Raw genomic sequence first — 11,518 nt, forward strand, 5'->3', positions numbered from 1 at the left:
GAATATTTTTTTTAATAAAAATGCTGTTTCGTTTAGTCATTTTTTAAAATAAAGACATTTCATCAGTTTTTCGTTTTTCTATAAAAATTCTACGTAGAATTCTACGTAGCAAAAACTGAGGATTGGCTTTAGAGCGTTCAAGACTGGTGGAAATTTTGTCTAAAAGCGCAATAATAATTTGATAAAGTGTCTAAATTTAGTCATTAGTTGAGTAAGTGCATCCGTATTAAAAGTTATCATTGTTGATAAATCCTCCATTGTGCCCGAAAAGCCCTTCCAAATTGAATAAAGAAACAAGCGAGTAAAATAATCCATTCCTGGATGATAAAATTATCATGTATTTGGAGCAAGTGGAACGATCCTCTTAGTTGGTAACCTAACACCGTATGTACGCCAATAACGCAATAAAGAGCCATCCACTTTGATTCTGCTTATATAAATGCATAGGTATTGTCTCTCAATTAGGCGTAACCTAATTTAGGGCTCTGTGCTTACCCTATTAGAATGTCGGGTATATGGATGGCAACCTAATCGCATTATCGGGAGGCACACACGCGCCAGGCGGTCTAAGATGCGAACTAACTAACCGAAATATCACATCAAAGCGGTAACATGTCTACGAGGAAACAAGACCGCCCCGATCTGACTTACTTAGGGTGCTTTGTGGACTACCAAACACCGAATTACCGTACTCTGACTAATCAGACTTGTTTCATGCTTGCAACTACTTCATAAAATTAACTGTATCCCTGAAACCGGTTCACTGGAGTCCCATTTGTCCCAGGAATCAGTAACTGACCAATAGAATTTTTTAACTTGCTAAAAATCCGGTCTCTGATTATTACCTACAATTTTTTCCATTTGCCACAAAGAGAATTTTAAATTACGCAAAAGCAGGTTAAAAGTGTTGATTTTTTCGTGTAGGGCTTTTCAAAAAACGTGATTTAAAGTTAATTTGAATTTTTTCCAGCTCAACGAAATCTGATTACTTTTTCAGGCGAAGACTTTGATTTTAAATTAGGTGCGTGTGCATCAAGAGTATTCTGATTCCTGTTTCTCTAATATTTGCTACACGAGATAAAACGTGAAAATAAACTAACTAATCGATTGCCTTTTCTGTCTTAATTAAAGTCAGTATTTTGGATATAAATAGTCAGGTGCAGGACCGCATTTGGACAATGCAGGTTGCAGGGGCCTTGCCGCACCCCAATTAGAGTAATATGTTTCATTAGCGGCTCGGTTGTATTCAGCTACTACCTGTGTTCATTGTACTTCACACAATACCACCTCTATTATGGCCTTAATTGCATATTAAAAATCTCATCCCCGTGTACACTTGCCGAGTAATTGACACATTGATTATTGGCTTAGCGGGCTGTGAAGGTTCGCGAAATCACATAAGCGTGCTTTGTTATTATTGTCGCCTGGTTTTGGACACTGGACAATTTGAGAATCATTTTCACAAAAACTCAACAGTTTTAAATTTAAAATTCTGGTTATGTGATATCTACAGGGTTCTAGGTCCCAGTTTTTCGACCTTTTTTTAAATAATTTTTTAATTACTGCAAAAAGTATTAAAAATCGCCATAGAAACAAAAAAATTATAAACAATTCTGTTTATGTTGTTAAAAATCGCAGTTGGCTTTAAATTTGTAAATGATTGAATTTAGCTTATTGTGTGCCATTTAGCTCGTTTTTGAACAAGAAATTTATTGAATATACATTTTTTAAAAGTTGTTTTTTTGCGAGACTGCAAGAGAAAACTAAAAAAAATTGTTCAGTTTAGCACTAAATAATTCTTGTTTCTTTTGAATTTTGTTAAAACTAAGCTGTAAAATCATAAAAATAGGCCGAAAATGTTATAATTTTTGTTTTTTTTCGAGAGTTTGAGCACATTTTTTGAGATCAAAACCAAACTTTTTCGATTAATTTTGCTAACGCTGGCTGAAAAATTAGGAAATTTGATTCAGATTTATTTTGTTCGAGCTTTTATTTTGCGGAATCGGCGTTCAAACTTTAATTAGTATGCCAATGCTTTATGCTTTATTTAAGTTGTTTCCGAGGTTGTTTCACTCGATTTAGCGCATTTTTGGACGAAATTTTTTCATAAATAAGCCGAAAAATAAAAAAGTTGGTTGAAAAGTGTGTTGTTTTTATTTATTTTTGAAGCAATAAACACGTGGTTTTAGTTTCTTATGAGAAATAAACTGAAAAGTCACTATTAGTCGAGGAGAACATTATTTCTCTTTTTGGAAATGTTTTAATACGGTTTACAGTTATTAGTAGTTAAAGGAATTATCTCTCAAAATTTTATTAAAAACAAACCGAAATTGTGTAAATTTAGCACATCTTCGTATAAAATTTCCTTAAAACTAAGCAATAAAATCATAAAAATAGGCCGAAAATGTTATTATTTTTATTTTTTTTTCGAGAGTTTGAGCACATTTTTTAGATCAAAACCAAACTTTTTCGATTAATTTTGCTAACGCTGGCTTGAAAATTAGGAAATTTGATTCAGATTTATGTTGTTCGAGCTTTTATTTTGCGGAATCGGCGTTCAAACTTTAATTAGTATTCCAATGCTTTATGCTTTATTTAAGTTGTTTCCGAGGTTGTTTCACTCGATTTAGCGCATTTTTGGACAAAATTTTTTCATAAATAAGCCGAAAAATAAAAAAGTTGGTTGAAAAGTGTGTTGTTTTATTTATTTTTGAAGCAATAAACACGTGGTTTTAGTTTCTTATGAGAAATAAACTGAAAAATCACTATTAGTCGAGTAGAGCATTATTTCTCTTTTTGGAAATGTTTTAATACGGTTTACAGTTATTAGTAGTTAAAGGAATTATCTCTCAAAATTTTATTAAAAACAAACCGAAATTGTGTAAATTTAGCACATCTTCGTATAAAATTTCCTTAAAACTAAGCAATAAAATCATAAAAATAGGCCGAAAATGTTATTATTTTTATTTTTTTTTCGAGAGTTTGAGCACATTTTTTGAGATCAAAACCAAACTTTTTCGATTAATTTTGCTAACGCTGGCTTGAAAATTAGGAAATTTAATTCAGATTTATGTTGTTCGAGTTTTTATTTTGCGGAATCGGCGTTCAAACTTTAATTAGTATGCCAATGCTTTATGCTTTATTTAAGTTGATTCCGAGGTTGTTTCACTCGATTTAGCGCATTTTTGGACGAAATTTTTTCATAAATAAGCCGAAAAATAAAAAAGTTGGTTGAAAAGTGTGTTGTTTTATTTATTTTTGAAGCAATAAACACGTGGTTTTAGTGTCTTATGAGAAATAAACTGAAAAGTCACTATTAGTCGAGGAGAACATTATTTCTCCTTTTGGAAATGTTTTGATACGGTTTACAGTTATTAGTAGTTAAAGGAATTATCTCTCAAAATTTTATTAAAAACAAACCGAAATTGTGTAAATTTAGCACATCTTCCTATAAAATTTCCTTAAAACTAAGCAATAAAATCATAAAAATAGGCCGAAAATGTTATTATTTTTATTTTTTTTCGAGAGTTTGAGCACATTTTTTGAGATCAAAACCAAACTTTTTCGATTAATTTTGCTAACGCTGGCTTGAAAATTAGGAAATTTGATTCAGATTTATGTTGTTCGAGCTTTTGTTTTGCGGAATCGTGCGTTCAAACTTTAATTAGTATGCCAATGCTTTATGCTTTATTTAAGTTGTTTCCGAGGTTGTTTCACTCGATTTAGCGCATTTTTGTACGAAATTTTTTCATAAATAAGCCGAAAAATAAAAAAGTTGGTCGAAAAGTGTGTTGTTTTTATTTATTTTTGAAGCAATAAACACGTGGTTTTAGTGTCTTATGAGAAATAAACTGAAAAGTCACTATTAGTCGAGTAGAACACTATTTCTCCTTTTGGAAATGTTTTGATACGTTTTGGAGTCATTAGTAGTTAAAGGAATTATCCCTCAAAATTTTATTAAAAACAAATCGAAATTGTGTAAATTTAGCACATCTTCGTATAAAATTTCCTTAAAACTAAGCAATAAAATCATAAAAATAGGCCGAAAATGTTATTATTTTTATTTTTTTTCGAGAGTTTGAGCACATTTTTTGAGATCAAAACCAAACTTTTTCGATTAATTTTGCTAACACTGCCTGAAAAATTAGGAAATTTGATTCAGATTTATGTTGTTCGAGCTTTTATTTTGCGGAATCGGCGTTCAAACTTTAATTAGTATGCCAATGCTTTATGCTTTATTTAAGTTGTTTCCGAGATTGTTTCACTCGATTTAGCGCATTTTTGGACAAAATTTTTTCATAAATAAGCCGAAAAATAAAAAAGTTGGTTGAAAAGTGTGTTGTTTTTATTTATTTTTGAAGCAATAAACACGTGGTTTTAGTGTCTTATGAGAAATAAACTGAAAAGTCACTATTAGTCGAGTAGAGCATTATTTCTCTTTTTGGAAATGTTTTAATACGGTTTACAGTTATTAGTAGTTAAAGGAATTATCTCTCAAAATTTTATTAAAAACAAACCGAAATTGAGTGAATTTACCACATCTTCCTATAAAATTTCCTTAAAACTAAGCTATAAAATCATAACAATAGGCCGAAAATGTTATTATTTTTATTTTTTTTCGAGAGTTTGAGCACATTTTTTGAGATCAAAACCAAACTTTTTCGATTAATTTTGCTAACGCTGGCTTGAAAATTAGGAAATTTGATTCAGATTTATGTTGTTCGAGCTTTTGTTTCGCGGAATCGTGCGTTCAAACTTTAATTAGTATGCCAATGCTTTATGCTTTATTTAAGTTGTTTCCGAGGTTGTTTCACTCGATTGAGCGCATTTTTGGACGAAATTTTTTCATAAATAAGCCGAAAAATAAAAAAGTTGGTTGAAAAGTGTGTTGTTTTATTTATTTTTGAAGCAATAAACACGTGGTTTTAGTGTCTTATGAGAAATAAACTGAAAAATCACTATTAGTCGAGTAGAGCATTATTTCTCTTTTTGGAAATGTTTTAATACGGTTTACAGTTATTAGTAGTTAAAGGAATTATCTCTCAAAATTTTATTAAAAACAAACCGAAATTGTGTGAATTTACCAGATCTTCCTATAAAATTTCGTTAAAACTAAGCTATAAAATCATAAAAATCGGCCGAAAATGTTATAATTTTTGTTTTTTTTTCGAAAGTTTATGCAAATTTTTTGCGACCAAAACCAAACTTTTTCGATTAATTTTGCTAACGCTGGCTGGAAAATTAGGAAATTTGATTCAGATTTATGTTGTTCGAGTTTTTATTTCGCGGAATCGGCGTTCAAACTTTAATTAGTATGCCAATGCTTTATGCTTTATTTAAGTTGTTTCCGAGGTTGTTTCACTCGATTTAGCGCATTTTTGGCAAATTTTTTCATAAATAAGCCGAAAAATAAAAAAGTTGGTTGAAAACTGTGTTGTTTTTATTTATTTTTGAAGCAATAAACACGTGGTTTTAGTTTCTTATGAGAAATAAACTGAAAAGTCACTATTAGTCGAGTAGAACACTATTTCTCCTTTTGGAAATGTTTTGATACGGTTTGGAGTCATTAGTAGTTAAAGGAATTATCCCTCAAAATTTTATTAAAAACAAACCGAAATTGTGTCATGGCGTCATGACTCCGTCAATAATGAATTATCTCTCAAAATTTCATTAAAAACAAACTAAAATTTTATTGTGAATTCTACGTTTTCACGTATTTGACAAAGTGAAACAAAGTTTTTTTTTTCGAAAAATTTCGCTAAAAGCAATTTTGGTCAAAACTTCTGCCAGTCTTGAGCTAAAATCCTAGTTTTTTCCAAACCCAGAATTATTTATTTAAGTTTTTTTTTGAGCAAGTTGTTCAGCGAGTTTGTGTAAACTCTATTTTTTCCTTATTTTTCATAAAAAAATGTAAGAACTAGATATCTAATGATTTTTAGAATTGCTCACACACTGAAAATGCAGCATTCTAGTGAATTTTGGTTCTCTGTACTAACATTTGATTTTTTTACTGAATTCTAATAATTGTGTACATATAACAAAAACCCTTAGCTCGTAAGTCTTGTGAGTTTTGTGAACGGAAGCCTGAAAATAGCACCGTGTGAACGTTTTTTTCCCTCGTTCATCCACGTTGGAATTCCCGCGTGGTTCTAATATTCGAGCGGATTATTTGAAAGTTAGCGGGGCCCTTTTAAGATTAACTGAGACAATGGGTAACTAATGATGTTCGGAGTTGGCTACTTCGCGATGTGTACGGCAGCCGGGCTATTAAGCCCCCATCAAGCCACAATGGCCACTCACCGCAACTATAATTAATTAATGTCGACGCACAAAACAGTCACAGCAACGCCGACATTCAAGATACACAACTCTCTTCGATCAAAAAGGGGACCGTCTTACTTGCTATAAGCTCGAAAAATTTTAATTCATTACTTTCCTACTTAATTCGCGTCCAGTTTACTGTATTATAGCAAGGGTTATTGGACATTAATAGTTAATAATGTGAGTGTAATTACTGGTCCGTTCATCAATCAGCTTGTCACCCGATCACAACTTGAAACTCATTACGGAGAGAAAATCGCCTCCGGGAGAAATATTAACTCTCACTAGCCCGAATATGATGTATGTGAACCCAACCAGCCTTTTATTTTATTACTGATGCAGCAAATATCAAATTCGTTTGATAAAAATCGCCCTATTTTTTCCCTATAATTAAATCATTTGCGGCGATTGTTTATATCCATCGTTAGCCTAAATTAGACGCCGGCTCTGGAATTACAACGAAATTAAGACATCAATAATCCGGGCTTGAATAAGTGCTAGAAATTCATCATCCGACGACGCACAAAATGCACTTCTTTGGTAGCCGGAACATTAAAACATAAACGATGATTTGACGGGTTTTCACCTTTAACACGACATTAATACAAATGTGGGGGCGGACTCTCATCAAGGCTTTTCCAAGTTTCGGACGCGCAATGTTAATTTCTTTGCTGGTTGTTTAATTACTAGGTTTTTTGAGCTTTGTACAGAAAAAATCACTTTTCATTTTTTATATTTTAACATCACAGTTATTAATTAATTCAACATTACAAACTATATTCACTAATACGCAAATATTTTGCATAAATCAGGCAACAAGTGTCCAAAAAAAGTCGAAAAACACAACAATTTTTTTTTTTGAAAAAGGCTTTTCCTTTGATAGAAAAACATTATTTTTTACTATTTAGTGCATTTTTAAATAAAAGCTTTTTTCCAAAAAAATATTTATAACATTTTTATAACATCATTTTTTTTTCCTACTTAATGGGAAGAGGGTCAAAAAAACGCAAATAGTTATGATAAATATAATTTTAGGGGGTATTTAACCTCATAGCATTGCATTTTCACGCAGATTACGTAAGTATACAAAATTTCAATTCATTGGGACAACGGGAACTTTTTCAAATTTGGCTCCAATTGTATGAAACAGACAGACAGACAACAAAGCAAGTTAAATAAAAGCTTTTAAAAATGGAAATTAAAGGTCAAAAAATATTTTCTTCTAGTGTTTTTTGAATTACTTGAGGTATTTTCAACGGAATTTTCATCAGTTTTCCCTAATAACTACAGATAAAATCGTTGTTTTTTGGTTTTGTATCTTTATCTTTAAAAATTGATAACTTTCTAGCCATTTGAAAGTCAAAGCTGAGATTTTTCCTATGGCATTATTAAAAATTTGGGCCACAATCGGTGTAGTTTTATTTGATAGAATTTTAAGATAAAATAATACTTACCTCCCGAGTTGCATATTATTTTTTCCTACTTAATGGGAAGAGGGTCAAAAAAACGCCCATAGTTATGATAAATATAATTTTAGGGGGTATTTAACTACATAGCATTGCATTTTCACGCAGATTACGTAAGTATGCAAAATTTCAATTCATTGGGACAACGGGAACCCTTTCAAATTTGGCTCCAAAAAATGAAACAGACAGACAGACAACAAAGCAAGTTAAATAGGTTTTAAAAATGGAAATTATAGGTCAAACAATATTTTCTTCTACCGTTTTTTGAATTACTCGAGGTATTTTCAACGGAATTTTCATCAGTTTTCCCTAATAACTACAGATAAAATCGTTGTTTTTTGGTTTTGTATCTTTATCTTTAAAAATTGATAACTTTCTAGCCATTTGAAAGTCAAAGCTGAGATTTTTCCTATGGCATTATTAAAAATTTGGGCCACAATCGGTGTAGTTTTATTTGATAGAATTTTAAGATAAAATAATACTTACCTCCCGAGTTGCATATTATTTTTTCCTACTTAATGGGAAGAGGGTCAAAAAAACGCCCATAGTTATGATAAATATAATTTTAGGGGGTATTTAACTACATAGCATTGCATTTTCACGCAGATTACGTAAGTATGCAAAATTTCAATTCATTGGGACAACGGGAACCCTTTCAAATTTGGCTCCAAAAAATGAAACAGACAGACAGACAACAAAGCAAGTTAAATAAAAGCTTTTAAAAATGGAAATTAAAGGTCAAAAAATATTTTCTTCTAGTGTTTTTTGAATTACTTGAGGTATTTTCAACGGAATTTTCATCAGTTTTCCCTAATAACTACAGATAAAATCGTTGTTTTTTGGTTTTGTATCTTTATCTTTAAAAATTGATAACTTTCTAGCCATTTGAAAGTCAAAGCTGAGATTTTTCCTATGGCATTATTAAAAATTTGGGCCACAATCGGTGTAGTTTTATTTGATAGAATTTTAAGATAAAATAATACTTACCTCCCGAGTTGCATATTATTTTTTCCTACTTAATGGGAAGAGGGTCAAAAAAACGCCCATAGTTATGATAAATATAATTTTAGGGGGTATTTAACTACATAGCATTGCATTTTCACGCAGATTACGTAAGTATGCAAAATTTCAATTCATTGGGACAACGGGAACCCTTTCAAATTTGGCTCCAAAAAATGAAACAGACAGACAGACAACAAAGCAAGTTAAATAGGTTTTAAAAATGGAAATTATAGGTCAAACAATATTTTCTTCTACCGTTTTTTGAATTACTCGAGGTATTTTCAACGGAATTTTCATCAGTTTTCCCTAATAACTACAGATAAAATCGTTGTTTTTTGGTTTTGTATCTTTATCTTTAAAAATTGATAACTTTCTAGCCATTTGAAAGTCAAAGCTGAGATTTTTCCTATGGCATTATTAAAAATTTGGGCCACAATCGGTGTAGTTTTATTTGATAGAATTTTAAGATAAAATAATACTTACCTCCCGAGTTGCATATTATTTTTTCCTACTTAATGGGAAGAGGGTCAAAAAAACGCCCATAGTTATGATAAATATAATTTTAGGGGGTATTTAACTACATAGCATTGCATTTTCACGCAGATTACGTAAGTATGCAAAATTTCAATTCATTGGGACAACGGGAACCCTTTCAAATTTGGCTCCAAAAAATGAAACAGACAGACAGACAACAAAGCAAGTTAAATAGGTTTTAAAAATGGAAATTATAGGTCAAACAATATTTTCTTCTACCGTTTTTTGAATTACTCGAGGTATTTTCAACGGAATTTTCATCAGTTTTCCCTAATAACTACAGATAAAATCGTTGTTTTTTGGTTTTGTATCTTTATCTTTAAAAATTGATAACTTTCTAGCCATTTGAAAGTCAAAGCTGAGATTTTTCCTATGGCATTATTAAAAATTTGGGCCACAATCGGTGTAGTTTTATTTGATAGAATTTTAAGATAAAATAATACTTACCTCCCGAGTTGCATATTATTTTTTTCCTACTTAATGGGAAGAGGGTCAAAAAACGCAAATATGATAAATATAATTTTAGGGAGTATTTAATTGCATTTTCACGCAAATTACGTAAGTATGCAAAATTTCAATTCATTGGGACAACGGGAACCCTTTCAAATTTGACTCCAAAAAAATGAAACAGACAGACAGACAACAAATCAAGTTAAATAAAAGCTTTTAAAAATGGAAATTATAACTTAAAAAACATTTTCTTCCAGCGTTTTTTGAATTACACGAGGTATTTTCAAAGGAATTTTCATCAGTTTTCCCTAATAACTACAGATAAAATCGTTATTTTTTTGGTTTTGTATCTTTACCTTTAAAAATTGATAACTTTATAGCCATTTGAAAGTCAAAGCTGAGATTTTTCCTATGGCATTATTAAAAATTTGGGCCACAATCGGTGTAGTTTTATTTGATAAAATTTCAAGATAAAATAATTCTTATCTCCAGAGTTGCATATTATTTTTTTCCTACTTAATGGGAAGAGGGTCAAAAAACGCAAATATGATAAATATAATTTTAGGGAGTATTTAATTGCATTTTCACGCAAATTACGTAAGTATGCAAAATTTCAATTCATTGGGACAACGGGAACCCTTTCAAATTTGGCTCCAAAAAAATGAAACAGACAGACAGACAACAAAGCAAGTTAAATAAAATCTTTTAAAAATGGAAATTATAAGGTCAAAAAACATTTTCTTTTAGCGTTTTTTGAATTACTCGAAGTATTTTCAATGGAATTTTCATCAGTTTTCCCTAATAACTACAGATAAAATCGTTATTTTTTTGGTTTTGTATCTTTACCTTTAAAAATTGATAACTTTATTGCCATTTGAACGTCAAAGCTGAAATTTTTTATCAAAAATTTAGGTCACATTCGGTCAATTTCATGCCAAAAAATCGAAAAGTGAAACAATAAATTACCCAATTGTGCTTGCCATTCTTTTGTGTAATTTTTTCGGCAATGACCCATTTCTCTTTTCTTTCTTCTTCATCTCAAGCTCTGAATAAAAGTAGCTCTTGAATAGGCAAAATGATTCGTTAATTAAAGGCGGCAAATTGTTGTTGTTGAATGAATTTGTACGAATAAATAATGACTTGGATTGAATATAATCATTAGAGTTAATTATTGTTAATTTTTATTAAGGACAAAAACTCGATCGATTTCCATGGTTGGCACAAATCATAAAAGCAATTGTTCCTGATATAGATTTTTGTATTGTTACAGTCGTTTTAATTTTACATTTGATTCATTAATTAGTCCTAATGAACAAATAGCGTGCTTCGAGTCAAGTAATTTGTTCCAGTCCAACCCTTAAAGGACTTTTCAGCTACCTGCAAAACACACAAAATCCTGATTTTTTCCACTTAAACCATTAATTATCCCCTCTGGCTAAAACAGGTGCCGGGTCCATATTTTCTATTTATTTTTCCATAATGAAAACGATGAGACCCTAAAATTTCCGGCCAGAAGCGTAACTAAAACTTTAAATCTGGATTAAAGCAGCGATTAATTAATTACGTGAGGTAATAAAGCCCCGATGATCGGTAAAAAAATAAATAAACAACCGGTTTTATTAGAGGAATCGTTTGAGCACTTTGTCGGTTATTAATTGAAGCTTTCATAAAAAGTAACAAATTAATATTTTGAGGTACAAAACCGCGCCCTCAAAAAACCACTAATGATTGCATGTAATCATTAA

Source organism: Tribolium castaneum, chromosome 7, assembly GCF_031307605.1.
Source record: "Tribolium castaneum strain GA2 chromosome 7, icTriCast1.1, whole genome shotgun sequence".
NCBI classification, from domain to species: Eukaryota; Metazoa; Arthropoda; class Insecta; order Coleoptera; family Tenebrionidae; genus Tribolium; species Tribolium castaneum.